We start from the raw sequence: 17,342 nt of genomic DNA, 5'->3' as shown, positions 1-17,342 counted from the left end.
AAGACCAGACATACCAGAATCTTCTTAAGACATAAAAGCTAAATCTAATCAGTCACAAACCAGCTAGAGAACAAGTTCTTTAATTCAGTTCATACCCACAATACAGTTAAAAACAAGTTGCAAGTCAATTACACTTCTGATCAAGTTTCTACTTAAGCTACACTTTTGGACACAAAAAAAAAAAATTGTTCTCACTCAAGGAAATCACAGCTCCTACATAACCCATACATCTTGGTACAAAAAAGGATCAGTTCGATCCACAAATTGAAGAAGAAAAAAAAACTCAACATTTGATTTTTTTTTGATAGTTTATGGGCTCATGACCAAGAAAAAAGAACAGTCTTGCAATGAGCTTCCTCACACGTCCACCAAAGATCTTGTTCTTTGGTTCGACCACCAATAGACATAAAATGAAAGAAGCACTGCCCTGGTCCTAAGATTGGATCTGTCGCTTTGGTACCATGTTTTCTTGGTGCTCTGATACCTGGTCCTAAGATTGGAAGAGAGAAGAGAAGAAGGAGAAGGGAGATGAGAGAAAAGAGAGACAAAATTGAAAGAGGCCAAAGTAAACAGGCGGCGCTCAAAAGAACCGAATTCGAGCCTTAGTATTGAGCTCGTTTACTAATCGAGTATAATCTGAATACTATGAAATTTGGTTTGTTAAGGCTCGCGAGTGTGAGATTCATATATACATTATATGATTTATATTTTAATTTTATTAGTGTAAACACACTTATACTGTGGTCCCTATTGTATGTTAGCTTTTCTATTACTTTGTTGTAATGGGATGGGAGGGAAAAAACCCTCATTCGATTGAAAGAATTGAGAATTGGTTCCAGGTCATTGCAAAGCTACAAATCACTGAAGCTTTAGGCCTTTAGCTTAGAGTTCAGATGATAAAAGCCCTAGAAAATTCGATTCCAAGTTGTTCAGTTAAGGCAAGCTCTAAATCGATTCCAGCCTTTTAGTCCAGGTCGTTCTTATTCCTTTTCTGATTTCATGTTCATTCTAGCTTTCTTAAGGACTTGGGTTGTTTTTTTTTATTTGGGTTCAAGTCAAGGGAATTCGTTCGGTCAAGCTCCAAATCGACATTGAACTTCTTCTTCTTTCGAGTTTTCTTATGGCTTTTACGGGGGCTTATGTATTGGTTTTGGTTCATCTTACATCCTTGCCATTAATAAGGTATTTAATATTGAAATCAATAATTTTCAGTTCAGGTTCATCCTTGTTGTTAAATGCCCAAAAGTTCCTTTAGGACAAGTGTTTACTTCATATTCTTCTATAAAATTGTTTGTACACAACTTTCTTGGATAAAATCTGGTATCTATTTGGAAATATGGCTTGTGTTCTTGGAGTCCAAAAGATTATAAGAGAAAAGTCAAATATGGAGTCACATAGAGGAATATCTAGGAAAGCCATAATTAAAATGCCATGAAATTCACGGTTTCTTGCCAATAAATCAGGTTCAAAGCTAAAAACAAAGACAATAAATACTTTTTTTTTTTTTTCGAAAGAAATAATAGACAGTAACCTTTCTAGTTGGACCTATAACAGGAAACTTTTGTGAGTCTTTACGTGACATTTGAAACACCAAAGTCCGATATCTCTGAATTCTGAGCAGACTTTTTTGTGATAAAAATTTATTTGTCTGAATAGTTTGCCTCTGAAACTAATTGTATTACCATGTCAAAGTTGTTGCTAGAAGTGCTAATTGTAGTTTCTTCTCTTTGAACATGGATGTAATGGGTAGTCTTGTCTTTTGGAAAGTTTTAAAAGTCAAAATAATAAAGAAATGATTATGTGATAATGTGAACAACTGATGTATGATGAGAGGTGATTCAATCACTTATTAATGAGGGCAAAATTTCATAAACTCATATAACTGGGCCTATCAAAGGTGTAACCTAACGCACTAAAAGAAGTCAGAAATAAGTGGCAATTTTTCAAGACTTTCAATTTCCAAATGCTACCCCCATGGCTGTTTTAAAGCACTCCACTTTATCAAGCTAGCATTTAAGTTATTATAAAATCTTGTTGCTTAAAAATTAAAACCCTTCTAACCAATTCTCTAGCAACAATTAAAACTTGCAAATAATACAAAATCAACAACTCATAAACAAGTTTGATTAGGAAATGGATGAAAGCTTGTCAAATTTATAAGCAAAATGAACAACTTTTATTTATTGGTTTTTCAAGCTGAGGGGTACAATAAACCCACATATATTAGGCTAATACTCCTTCATATTGGGCCAATACTGTTTGGTTTTTATGAACTTATTAAACTTTAATACAATATTAGATATTGAATACTCACATATATTAACCTACAAGAACAAATTCAACACTCAAGTGTGTTATATAGTAATTGGAAAGTAAAATATATTATATTTTAGTGTCTTTCTTTGAGCCAATTCAAAATTCTTTTCAAACGTGAAGTTAAATCCTAGTTCTTATTGTATAATAAATTATTTGGTTCAAACATGGTTAATTCTTGCTGTAGCTTGCCTAAATCTAATAATTGGGAACTAAACTATTCATTTCTGAAAATTCTATTATAATTGCATTTTTATTTGATTTGAAATGAATATAGTTCCATGAATTGTGTTTCTAAATGCCTTTTCTATTTGATTTCAAATGCTTTATTATGGAATTTTGAGGAAAGAAGTAGCTTATCTATGAAAAAATATATTTAATTTTGGTTGTTTGATTTTTTTTAGAATGTTGAAATATCCTTAAAAGAATTGAACTCAAAACTTAAATGTCAAATATATTTATCAAAAACAAAAACTTATATGTCAAGTTAAAACCGATGTGTTTCTATGTTGTTGGATGGCCCATTTTTATCAAAACGAATTAATTCTTATTAGAGAAATTTTCATAACAAGGTTTCCTTTTGTGTAGGAATGCCATCATCCCCTATCCATGATCACAATATATTATTAACAAATATTCCCTCTACCTCGATAAGGCCCTCACTCTCTCATTCTATGTTTGGTTCTTCTCCTATCATCATGGTTGACATTACCGATGACTCTTCTCAAAATGAGGCCAGTCAAACAACAAATAATGCAAGCAATCCTATTGCCACTCCTTAGATGGTACTTTGACTGGATCTCAATGTCCTGTTGAAGAAGATGGTCCAATACCAAAGTCAAAAAGACAAAAAACAAAAAGCTTCACCTATGAGGCTAGAATTCACAAAACTTGAACTTACTGATGGCCCAATGTGTCTATTGCAAGGCTAAATTATTTATACAATCTACAAGTGTGACAAGTCACTTTAGTTGACATTTGAAATCATGTATACCAAGAAAAGTGGCTAAGAATGCTAAGAAACAGGGTAAGCAGCAAATGACTTTGAATTTCCAACCAATAGATTCAAATGTTGATGTGGATATTGTGGGTCCTCCTTTTTTAGATCCTAGTGTTGTTGGAAAGTGTGATCATTCCAAAATGAGGGAATCGGTTGCTCATTGGGTGATTATGCATGAGCCATCCATTTACTATAGTAAAAGAGGAAGGTTTTAACTTCATGATGAAGATGTGTAATCATTCTTTTGACAAAATCTTTCAGAAGACAGTAAAAAATGATTGCATGACTGTGTATGAGGACCAAAAAAAGAAGTTGAAGAATCTTTTAAAGGGTATTTCCAAAATTAGTATAACCATTAACCTTTGTAAGTCACAAAACCAAAGGATAGAATATATGGTGCTAACTGGTCACTTTTTATATGCCAATTGGAGGTTACAGAAGCATGTTCTCAGCTTTGTCCATGTTCTTTCGCCTCATAATGGGGTTGATATAACAAATGCAATCTGTAAATGTTTGAAGGAGTGGGGCATTGAGAATAAGGTGTTTACAATTTCAGTGGATAAATCATATAATGATTCATGCTTAAGGTTTTTGAGAGATATATTTTCTAGAAATAGTAAGTTACTTTGTGATGGAAAGTTATTTAATGTCCGATGTTGTGCACATATTCTAAATTTGTTGGTTCAATACGGTCATGATGAGATTAGTTTCATCATAGAAAATGTGCGTGAGAGTGTGAAGTACATTAACCAATATGAGTCTAGGAAACAAACTTTTTCTAAAATTGTTCAACAATTACAACTTGGTGCAAAGAAGTTAGTTATTGATTGCCCCACCCGTTGGAATTCAACTTTTGAGATGTTGTGCTTTGAAATTTCAAGATGTGTTTCCAAGGTTTCAAAAAAGGGAGCCAAACTATGATTACTTGCCAACTCTTAAAGATTAGGGAGAAGGTGGAGAAAGTGTGTGAGGTAGTTAAAGTTTTCAAAGTAGTTACTAATTAACATTATTTCTGGAAGTGACTACCCTATTTCTAATTTGTACCATAGAAAGATCTACAGGGTGAAGGTAATTGTGAATTTGAAGTCAATGGATGAAAATGATTTCATTTGATGAGTGGTTGGGAAAATGAAGAGGAAATTTGATAAGTATTGTGGTGAATGCAAATTGAGATTGGTTGAAATGTGTTTTCCAGAAATATATTTAGAAGACGAAGCTAGAAAGAACCTTGATAAGGTTCGAGGTGCCTTGTACCAACTTTATGATAAGAATGTGGCTACTTATAATGCCTCTAGTAGTGAGCAATCCTTTACTAAAGGGGATGGTAGTCACAAATCTCTTGTAAGTTATAGTTCCAATCTTAATAATCAAGTTTTGGATGGTCAAAATTGATTAGTTATGTGAAGAGAATTGATGCCATTCCCTCACCAAAATCAAAGTTAGATATGTATCTTGAGGATGGTGTATATATTTGCAAGGAAGAAAGGTCACATTATGAGTTCAATAGTTTGGAGTGGTGGTAGGTTAATAATTTAAAATATCGAGTATTGTCAAAGATGGCAGAGGAGATTCTTTTCATTCCAATATCCATAGTAGCTTTAGAAACTACATTTAATGCTGGTGGTAAGGTAATTGATCCTTATTGTGCATCTTTAGCTCCAAAAACTGTTCAATGATTTGTGGAGGGGATTTGATTCATGTCCTCCATGAGGTGAAGAAGAAACAAAAGGTATACTACATTTAATTTTTGCTTATTATTGCTTAGTGGTACTTCATTTATACTTTCTTTTATTTATCACTAATTTAATTTTTTTTTGTCCTTCTGTAGGTGGACAAAAAAACAAATTAAGATAATTCTACCCATTTGTGGATAGTGGCTTGCAAGCTTTAAAGCCAGAAGTGTGCATATAGGTAATCCTTTTTTCATGGAAATGCTGCATTGTTTCTTGGTTACTCATCATCTTAATAAGATAGTTTGGATTTATTGTAGCTTAATGAATTCTGTTTACCAAAGGACAACATGTCTTAATCAGATTTCCTCTTTATTTTTCTTTATTCCTTAAACCTGAAATGCAAACTTTCCCAAATTTATAATAAATTTGACAAGGTTTCAGCCATAGACAAGGAGTTTATTAGTGTATTATTAAATCCTAATTAAACTACTTGTGATGCTTTATGATATTGTATTGAACTATTGGTTAGCAGAATATTCTTCTATTAGTTTTTGTTTTTATGTTTTTCTTAATTTCTTAGTTCAATTAATGATTAAATGCCAATTGCTTATTTTCTTTACTAACTGTTCTGATATGTATATATATAATATATTAGGAGAAGAAACAAAACCCAAGATCACTATTAAATCCATTTAAGACAACAGAGATCTATCTTGTACTAAACATCATGTGAGTATTATGTTGTTTGTACTTAAAATCTAAGCCTTCAATGTCCCTTTGTTAGATCTTGTTAGAGATTTATTTAATATGTGTTGCTACAAATTATTGTTGCAGAACTAGGAATTGGAGTAGCAACATCCATTTGGCAATCTGTTGGAGACCTAGTTGTCTTGTCAATCTCAATTCTTGTAGGAGGGCTTGCCCTTCAACTCTTAGAGAATCACCCGAAATTTATTGCCACAAAGCCCACAACCTTCCTTTTGCCATCTCTTATCACTCCACCTATGCTAGAAGGAAACAAAAATTATTAGTTTTGATCTAGCAAAGGGAATTTATTATTTGAAGCATTTTTGAAACTATTTGCTAATAACATGATGTTAAAGAATATTAATATGGTACTTATCTTTGTTGAATTCTGTTGGTATTATATTTTTTTTGTCAAATTTATTTCTTTAGTTTTTTTATTGAGATGCATATTGTTGTGCAAAAGACCCGTTTTTTTTTAAACACATGCTTGTTTCATTTTGTTGTCATTTGCCAAGACGGTAGGCTGTCATGATCTTGTCAAATAGTGTTGAAACTTGCAGACCCACCACTGACTTTGCATTCTCTTTGTAAATAGGAAAGACTATCCCATTCTTGTTTATCTTTGATTGACATGCAGAAGGGAAGACAAAGTTGTAAGTAATAGAGGATGTTCTTATTGGATAAAGGTGGAAAGTTGGGTGTTTTGTAGGGACTAGTAGAAGCTGATTTTGGAGCTGTAGAGGAAGCCTTACTTTTGCTATTCTAAAGGAATGGAAGTAATTTTTTTTCTTGATGCAAAGAATGTTTTGGAAGTTGTCCAAGGGAAAGAGGATTTGTGCATTTGTCATTTTTGTGATTGTGGATAAAATTTGACAGTTATATAAATTTTTTTGTCTCTTTATTTATAAACAAGAATTTTATTAAGCCAACTCTGTATCTATAAACAACTTTTATTACAATGCTTCAACCATCTTTTAAGTTTAATCTAAAAAAAGTTGCAGGATTTATCTTTGTGTATATGCATGTTTGCTTGGAGGAGGCCCATAATGTGTTGGGTCTAAACTTAGAATAGCTAACTATGATAGTAGTGTCTCTAAATGTTTTGGGCAAATTTCTTAAACTACCCCTACTGTTTAGTTAATTGACAAACTGTACCCTTAATTGTTTAACTATTGTCTCAAACCACCCCTACTGTTTTTGACAATTGACTAGCTCTACCCCTGTCTTAGCGTCTGTTAATATTCTGTCAAAATCTGTACACATGGCAGAAGCTGAAGCTAGTTAATTACCATTCCCTTGATTATATTTTATTTTTAATTATTTATCTACTAAAATATAGAGAAGAGGGGTAGTTTTGCCTTTTTATTCCTCTTTATATATTATTGGGCATGTATACTAGTGTGTAGCCTTATACAATTCAATAGTTTATTTCTTCTTGTAAGGACAATCTCGTCCTTTCATTATTTAATATAAATATATCTTTCTTGGGTTGGATCTTGTTTGATTGACTAACCAAACGATCATTCTCTTGTGGTTTATCTATCTTCTCTATTTTCTCTCACCTGAACTATCATGTTATTAGAGCAAGTTGCTATTTGATCCATCTTTTCTTAGTCAAAAATTAGAATCTATCCTTCCCTTTGTTTTGAGATTGGTCTTGGAGCTGTTTTGGTCAACCCTAAAATCAATCTATTATGCTCAATGTGCTTAACAAGGAAATTTTAATTAGATCTCTCTTGGGAGATATCATATCATGGCAAAAATGCATAGGGAGTGTACCTTGTTCGGTTCTACATTCTATGATAGCCATATCAGTTTGCATCGAGTGTAGAGGAAGTTCTGATCTTCTCTCTTGGACAACAAGTTTCTCTTTCCTTTTTTGGTTGTATTCCTATTACTTACTTCCTTATATGTTCGAACAGATTTGTAAGAGGCTCTCTTTTAGCTCTTTTCAACATTATTTCTTGTTCTTGGTGTTTGTACTACTTGTTTTATTGTCTCTACCTATTTTTTTTTTAAATTAATCATGGGATTTGAGAAAGTTTGAAATCATTATAGTCAAGTTTGATGGCAACAACTATGCACTTTGGAAGTTTCATTTTTAGTACTTTGTTGAAGGGAAAGGGATCTAGGCTATATTGATGGCTTTATAGCCATGCTAGATGATGGTGATGCAAAGGGGCTGAAGCAGTGGAAGATTGAAAATGCTTAACTTGTCTCCTGGATTCTAGGTTCTGTTACTATTGATGTTGCCATTCCGATGAGGGGACTTAAGACTGCACATGGCATGTTTGAGTATCTTGAGAAGGTTTATCAATATTCCAATATGTCCAGACAATATCAGATAAATCCGAACATATTTTCTTATACTTAGGTGGAAGAAATGAATCCAAGAGAACTATGCTGACTTTGTGAATCTTTGGACTAAATATAAGTTGGTTCATTTGAGAAACTTATCTACTAATCGTTGTGTGAAAGTAATGAAAAGTATGGTCAAACATACTTAGTAGGGAAATTATACCAGACTTATATATGAACCTTGGGGAGTCATTAAGAGAGAAAGCTCGACTCCTTATTCAATCCTCTCTTAATAATAAGGAAGAACACGCCATAGATGCAATTTTTTCTAGCTACAAAACAAAAGGGGAAGGGTTTTTTTTGAAGAATCAATGTTATGAGTACAAGGATTTTGGACATATAGCACCACACTATAAGAGCTTTTGCACTTATTGCAAACAAGGACATATTATTGTTGAATGTACGATTAGGTCCCCTAAGAAAGGACAACATAAAGCTTTTTAGGCTTCGGCTGAACCATTTGATGCTTCTTCCTCCACTTTAGCTCCCAAGATAGATTCTCAGGGTTCACTAATTGAAGATAAGATTCACCAACTCATGTCTTTGACTATTTTCCCTACTTTTTTTTTCTACTATTGGTATGATTGGTAAGTTTTCTTATTTATGTTATTACCCATTTCACATGTGGATAATTGACTCTGGAGCCTTAAATCACATGGTTGGGGGCTTCCTTTGGCTAGTTTCCTAAACCTTACATCTCTGATAACCACATTATTATAGCTAATAGCAAAGCTCTTCCTATTCATGGTTGCAATGATTTGTTTCTATCACTTCCTAGTCTACTCATTTTTTTATTCCCAAAACTCTTTGCATAAGTTGACTATAAATTTAATTTCTACTGGAACTTGATGATGGTAATAATGTCCTTTTTTCTTATGATGACTGCTTAATCCAGGATCAACACACTACGAACCTAATGGGGAAAGGATGTAGGCTTGGAAGGTTATTTGCTTTGGAATTTGAGGACAAGAGTTCTTCATCGGTTTCTTGTTCGTTGTCTACTACTTCTAGTTTTTCCTCTGCTTCTTGTAATTATGTGTGGCACTTATGGCATATATGTTACACTTATGATAAAAAATTGGATTGTATGTTTTCTTCTGGTTATTTGACTCTTACTAATTCTTCATTTAAGAATGTTGATAAATCCTATTTGACTTATTATAGTAAAAGTCATATTTTGTCTTTTTCATCCTCTTTTGAGCATGCCCCCTACTCTTCAATGGAAACTCCAAGTGCTATCTTATATGTGTATTTAGGTAATTGCCCCCACTCAAATAAAATAATAGCATGTCAATTAAAATTTGGTTTCTTAAATGGGGTCATTTTTCTATAAATGAATATGTAAGAAATAAAGAAAAAAATATACAAGAATGATACCTATGTTCATATTCCATGTTGACCAAGAGGTTTGGGATTTAGGGTTTTAACTCTATGTTTTGTTGTCCTTTTTTTCCATCCTTAACAATTCAATCTCATCACTCTATTTTGCTCATCTAAAGGTTCAAATTATTGATATGTATTGTATCGATAAAGGTGTAAAATGGCCCATGGGCCGTCCCAGGCTATGTCACATTCCCCTGGGATAACTTGGGGGGTCGGCCTGACATGGACCATGGCCCAAGCCCGTGTGGGCCCGTGCCGTGTCGCGGGCCAGGCCGGGTTGTGGGCCGGGCCAAAGCTACTTGTTTAAAAAAAATGAAAAGAAAAAAAAATTATATGAAATTTGATGTATACAATTGGTTATATTAACAATAATTAAATAAATTAGTATAATAAAATTGAAACAATTGTTTATTTTATTAATATATTATATACTATATATGATTATATAATTATAATGTATATAATATAATATGAAAATATATATTATATACAAGTAATATATATGGGCCATGTTGGGCTGTGTCGCGAGTCGCAAGTAGCATGGCCCACTGACCAAAAACTCCAGGCCTAGCATTACCCACATGATCGTGTCGGGTCGGGTCGTGCTGGGCCACGAGCGGCATGGCCCGATTTACACCTCTATGTATCGGTGACCTCCTGATGCACCCCTATAGTGGGTGTTTCGGGGTTTGACTTGGTTCAAGGAGTATACGGGCCTTAAACCGACCCCTCTAAAGTAGGTTAAAATAGCTAAAAAAATGAAAGCATGGGTCGATAGAGGCTGATATGCTCCAACTGGCATATCAGCTTGTATTGGTATTTTGAACTCTACTATTCAAACCTAGCAATTTTCCTCGTCCCCATTGGGTATCCATCCTCCCTACTGGATACCCTACCCCCACTGATCAAAGGTCATGGATCCACCACTGTGTGTAGCCCTACCTTGTAAATGCTAGAAAGCCATTGAATAAAAGCCCTTCCAAATAAGCACTCAAGCTAAAATCAAATACTAATCAATATTGTTCATGCATAACACAAGGGAAAAGCCTTTGCACCAATTTAGGGTTTTTTTGGGAAAGTTTAAGCTTTGAATTGTTTGTTTTCATGGGTGACCATGGACTGGCTGGTCACACTGGTGGTACTTCTTGTTGAATTAAAAGATTGGATTAGTCTTCCTGTACCCACCCGCCACCCTTGAAGGAAGGGGTTTTAGTCCTATTATTTTGTTAAGTTTTGCCTTTCAAATTAAACAACCAATTGAAGTCAATGAGAAGCTTGGTTGTTCCGTCTAAGTCTACAAGCTGGGCTTCTGCATAGGCTATGGAGTCCGATGGTAAGAAGTTTGCGGAAGCGAGGCACATTGCCGGGAACTCTATTTCTACCAATTTGGTTTGGCATTCTAAGGCCCCATAGGCTTGATTCGGTTCCATCCTATACCTTCTATCCTACGTCTTATCACTCGAAATTGCATTTTATCCAAGCTTCACACCCATGACTAGGGCATGCCTAAGCCTAACCTTGTATGGAAAAAGCTTTGGGCCTATGTCATTATAAATCCACAATTATCACATTTGTGGTGTTTATAATATCTACCAATGTTTTAAAAATTGACTTAGAGGCTGAATTGTTTTCCCTCTACGTAGTAGGCCAGTGGTTCAACCATATTAGTTTAACAAGGTATGCACACATATACATACATATTAACTCTTATATTCTCTTATTAAACCCTATATTTAAGTTATTTTCACTAATAAATTCTACTAATTAGATCAATGTAAATATTTGTAATAATATAGATCCATATATTTTAAAACTAACTTAGAAACAAAATGATTATTTATCAAAGTAGTGATGGTAAGCAATTCAACCATCTGAATCAAATTGATCTACTTATGAAGTTATAATTAGGTAATAACTTTTTAAAATAAAAATAAATATAAAAATTTACAAAAGTATAGAAAAATAAAACACATTTATGACATTTTTATCAATCAAAATAAAGAATAAGTGTTATAAACAATAAATTTTGTTGTTGATAGTTAAAATGAAATATGTAATTTAGAACTAACAAAAAATTAAATTATTTTACTATTTGGCAATGATCGATAGTTCAACTTTTGGGTCAAATGTGTTAGCATTTAATACAATAATTATATAATAAAAATTAATAGAATATAAAAATGAAAAAACACAAATTTTGCAAAAAAAATAAAGCGTACGTATAATATCATATTAAACAAAAAGTAAGTGTGACATGTCATAATTATTTTTACACACAGAAACACAACAAAAACTTATAGAAAAAAAAATTAACACATCAATATTTAATTGTGAGGTTTAAATTATAAATTGAACTACTACTTTTCACCAATTCAATTATCTTTGTTTAAATATTACATTTATTTGATAAATGAACATAAAGATGATACACCAAACAGATAAAACATTAAAAAAAAAAGAATTTAGCCAAGTAGGTAGGCCTACTAATAATACTTGAAACTTAACAACTCGATCTAATTATCACATATTTTGATGAGATGTTTATATAATCATATTTGGATTTTTCAATATGCATCCAATTAATAATAAAAAATAAAAAAATACATATTTATATAATTTTTTAGATGTATTATTATTATTATAATTATCATTATCATCATCTATAATTGCCATGTGCACGCTTACTATTATACACGCACATCATTTTTTAAAGTGTGAACTAGAGTATATAACTTTTGTTAACTAAAATACCATCATTTTTTAAATTGGGTAAATTGTAAATTAGTGCCCTATGCTTTGGGCCTAGTCTCAATTTGGTACTCGACTTTTAAAACGTACAAACCCAATACTTAAACTTCCAAAAAGTTTTGGTATAATACAAAATTGTTAACCGATGTTAAATGGGATGTAAAATGATGCAAAAGCCATTTGAGTTTTCAATATGTGAAAGAAACTAAATTTCAAAATGGCAAAATAACACTAGTTATAATACCTCACTTTGTTGGGTGACACTATTCATCACTTTGTGCCCTTACAGACAGATGAAGAACCAGTTCTTCTGTCGATGCTACTATGTGGAAAATGATGCCAAAAAATATGTTCATATAACATCTCGTACATAATTTGCTTATTTATTTCATTTTTGCAATAAAAAAGAATGTGATGTTATTGCTATCGTACATGGTTTTAGTGTTATCATTGTCAAATGGGACAATTGATTATTATTGGCATCGTGGAAGATAATCAAGGTACAAAAAAAAATGTTTGTTTTCTTTTTTATACAAAATTTTCTCATTTTATTATGTACTTATACATTATTCCATTCCATGTTTTTTGTTTGTTGTATATTGTCCCTTCTCGTTCCAGGGAGTTGATGTCAGGAGTCTGGTTATTTAATGTCACTTGTGATCCTTTTATATGATTTGTTAATTTTGATGCAATTTTCAATGTTTATGATTGTATTTCAATTAGGGTTTATTGTGACAATTGAGCGGTATATGTAATGTTTAGTTTTATGATCCGTTGCTATATATGTGTTTGAATGAGTTAAACAACTAATTTTTAATGGGATGCCTTTGTATCTGCACTGTTAGGTTGGTTTCAGTATGGACTGTCATTATTCACCATGATCCCATACAATGTCCTCCACCTCGTGTGTCATAAATTGTTTTATGTGTACAAAGGAGGAAGACAGAAAGTAATTGTTATTGGATAGTGTATGACCTTAGCTTGATGTACTTATTGTCATTTATTATAAAAGAATAAAGTGCATAATTGATTCGTGTTATTATGGTGTGTTTCTATGTAATACCCTTAGACTGAACACTTATGAGACTCGTATTAGTTTAGAATCTTCATAGCCATCGGATAGATATAGGGAGATTTATCTTGTCAATGATGACATTGATGTGCCGCCAAGTTGGTGGGGGTGGATTGTCTCAGCTGCCAGGGTGAGACCTGAGGTACATGCAATGTGGATTTTCTTGAAATCCTGAACCGGACCAAATTCCAGTATTGTCATAGACCTCGGAGATAGATGGACAAAACTGGAATGCTACAGCTGACCTCTAAACTCGATTATGGTATTGCAGTAGGTGTCAAATTGGGTTGTCTTTGATATGCCAATCAGTGAGATCCTTAGAGGGTAGTCAAAACCTGGGTATATTGGGGCAGCAATAAATTTATCTAAGTGGATGATCATAGTGATAGGATTAGCCCATTTGTCGGACAAAGTAAATGATCGGGAAATGCATTATCTTTGATGGAAACCTAAACTACCGGTATTGGATTTCAAATTTGTTTTGCAAAATATATATATATATATATATATATATATATTATGATTTCAAATTGTTTGCAAATGATTTTAATTCATGGGATCCATCTGAGTAGAGAGTGCAGCATTGTACCTTGCAGCCGAGGCTGATAAGTTAAGTATAGGACCATTGAGGATAATACTTGATGGGATAATCTTGTATCTACCCACAGTCTTTGGATTTTCATAAGGTGGCTAGACTCAATGACCATTTAGTGTAAATGTTGGGCCCATTAAGAGCCCATGGTGATGAACTCAGGGGTTCACTATGTCCTATAGTGAATTTGCCAAGCCTTGTAACAGAGGCTGGGCTGAACCCATGTGGCCGATGTATAGATCAATGTTCGGGTCCCACGCCATACAAAGAGAGCCAAGTTAGCCAGTAGATTAAATGGTAAGTGACCTATGTGAATGTTTAATGGGATTTGAACTGTGCTCAAGCTAGTTAATTAAAATGGGGCAAAATCTGATTTATAATCTGGTTAGGATTAGTTGAAAGATAAGATAAGTTTTATCCATTTAAGAGTCCAGATCCAAATATTAGATTTGGATCAAGAAACTCTCTCCTAATTGGATTATGAACTGATCAAAATAAGGCTATAAATAAGGGGCAAATTCTCCAATTAAAAGTGACTCTCGTACACTCAGCAACTTGCAGAATTCTCCCCAATTCTTGTTGCCCCTACCCAGTTTGATTTCCACCGGTGAAACTGATTAAGAAAGATTTTTATATTGTTTCTTACTAGAATAAGCAATCTGAAGTCGTTCTCACCAGCCCTTGTTCAATTCTTACTGAATAATTATGGTTCTTGCTGAATAACCATTATGTTGATCATGTTTCATCATATACTGTGTCATCTTCAGTGGATGTGGGTTTTGATATTCTCCTTAGGCGTGAACACCTACCTTGAGAGTTACTGTTAGTTCGTCTCAGGTATATCCATTCCCTTTTGGTTTCAAATCTGGTCCAGTTTTGATTCAAGAGCGATCATTGAAAATGCAATTTTCTAAATTAGGGAATATGATTTCCGGATGGGAGATAAATAAAATTTTGAAATTTCACCCAACCTTCTTGCAGGGTTCGGCCATCCATATGATGGACCTCCCATCCCTTCAATTGTACCATTAATGTAAAGTAAGTCCCCGCCCAATTATCCATTTGTTAATTTATGTGAATGACAAAAAGAGATAATCCTCCTAATCTTATTTTGTGTGTGTTTTCAACTTTTTTTTTGTTAGCATATGAAGATTATAGCCTTGTTAAGAGTGTCAGGTGAATGGAAACCTGGCAAAATAACCAACATGAAATTAAGCACATAGGTTCCAAAGTCAATTACAAGTTAAACTTTTCGAGCGCTCTTTATATACAACATTAAGCAGTGTTTAGAAAATTGTAGGCCAGGTTGAATTGTAACCCAGGACCTTGGCCGGTTTAATTATGCCCTAATAAATGTTTTTGTTAAAAGACTAGTGAAAGTCGATTAACCATCTGTTTTAACCAAAAACCCAATGAACCAATCATAGTTTCATGAAATTGCCCTGGTCCTTAACTAATACTTAGCATGATTCAAACCCATGACTTCTTATTTTCATACATTGCTTAAGTACCATTAGTCCACTTTTTAACTCATGTTAATTAATGACCATTTATTGTACATATTACTTTATTATGCATGTATTTTAAAGAAAATGTAAATTAAGAAACTTGAGCTATAATAATTTATTTTAAAAATTGAGGAAATTGTCATCAATGCACCATATTAAAGTTGTAAAACATATTATATATAATATTTATATGACCTCTAGTGTGTATATGTACATATACATACATACATATATATATATGCCACATCATCACAATTTGACCCTAGTTAAACCCATATCCTGTGAACTTCTCCCCTCTCTAGTTATATTCCCGATTCAATTCTCTAAACATTGACATTGAACTACTGTTAGTTATCCCCATGTGCCATTGAACTGGAATAACACAATTAATGTTAAGCAATACCGTATGTTATTGAACGGGTACAACATGATTAATGTTAGCCAACCCCATATGCCATTGAACTAGTTTAACATTATTGATATTAGCATTCACATATGCCATTGAATTGGTGTAATAGGATTCGTGTTAGGTAATCCCATATGCCATTGATTTGGTATAACAATATTCATGTTATGCATCTCCATGTGCCATTGAATTGGAATAACATTATTTGGTTTAAGATATTCATGTTAACATCCCTATATGTCATTTAATTGATTTTAACATGATTCATATTAGCATCACCATGAGCCAATGAACTGATATAATATGATTCATGTTAGGCAACCCCATATGTCATTGATTTGGTATAACAGAATTCATGTTAGGCACTCTTATATGTTGGCCCTTTAATGGGTTTGGGTTTATTTGTTAGGATTAAACTAGTATAACAACATTTAAATTGGGCCCTTAATAGGCTTGTTTTAATTGTTTCCATTGATGGTACTTACTTAAGGGCTTAGGGGTTGTGTTTGGTTTGAAGAAAATCGTAGGGGAAGGTAGGGAAGGAAGGGAAAGATAAGGAAGCATCCCCAAATCTTGTATATGTTTACTTCTTTCCATTCATTTCCCTACATTTTTTCCTTTTATATGTTTCATTATCTTTACATTTCTTTCCATACACTTTCCTTCAAACCAAACACAATCTCAATAGAATGGGGCACACACACACACCAAGCGGGCAAATATGGCTTTTCCATTTTGTCATTGATTTATTAGTTGTTTTAGTTAATGTATACTGTTGTATATTGGGTTTATATTTACATACTCTTTGTATATTATTGAATGAAAAAGTTCCCATTTTAGATATTTACTATTTTTATACACCATGGTGGCACCATCGTTGATTTACCATCACAAATTTACTGCGGTAGTGATGTTGCCACGTGCAATAATGTTGATGGGGACCTACTATCATACATCTAAATAGAAAGCATAGTGAAAAGATCAGGGTACAAAGGTTAGTGCCAAGTTTGTTATAGAAATTTATTGTATGATTTCAACGATGAATTGGTAATGGTGAATAATGACCAAGATGTGTTATTTATGTTTGCAACACCTGAAGTCAATGTTCATATAAACATGTATGTTGTTCATGAAATGGGGAATGAAGCCCTTTAACACTCGTGAGTCCAGCTCATCAAGGCATATGAGGGAGAAGATGCAGGATATGTTGACATTAGTGATGACAACGTTGATTGCAGAGGTGATAGTAGTGATGATATGGATTATGTTATTAGTGGTGATTATGAAGATAACGAGTAGCCCACATCACTATTTGATGAGTTGACTGATACACTTAGTGGTTGTGAGATAGAAGATTATTGTAGTATTTGAGGGCAAACATGCATGCTTGCTCCTCCCAATGAAAATACAACATGATCATGGTGAGGCACAATGTGATAATAGTGTTTTGCATTTTTAGCACAATGAAACAATAAATGGCGGGGGTGGTTCAAGATGGGTCTAATGTAGTTGGACCAAAATTGTTGGATAACTATTAGCAAC

General features: G+C 33.2%; 1 long non-coding RNA gene across 2 annotated transcripts; it reads left to right on the top strand.

Annotated features, from left to right (window-relative positions):
* The first annotated feature begins 383 nt into the window (after positions 1-383).
* LOC109114413 (uncharacterized) lies at positions 384-9,280 on the top strand. Of its 2 annotated transcripts, XR_016084121.1 has the most exons (3): positions 425-5,042; positions 5,142-5,224; positions 8,987-9,280. It is a non-coding gene; the product is annotated as an uncharacterized LOC109114413 (long non-coding RNA). The 2 variants fall into 2 exon arrangements; XR_016084120.1 differs by having other exon boundaries at positions 384-5,224.
* Positions 9,281-17,342: the final 8,062 nt, after the last annotated feature.

Source organism: Nelumbo nucifera, chromosome 3 (genome assembly GCF_055504915.1).
Source record: "Nelumbo nucifera cultivar China Antique chromosome 3, China Antique-T2T, whole genome shotgun sequence".
NCBI classification, from domain to species: Eukaryota; Viridiplantae; Streptophyta; class Magnoliopsida; order Proteales; family Nelumbonaceae; genus Nelumbo; species Nelumbo nucifera.
Note: the sequence above shows the minus strand (reverse complement) of the source record. Positions and strands in the feature narration are given on the sequence as shown.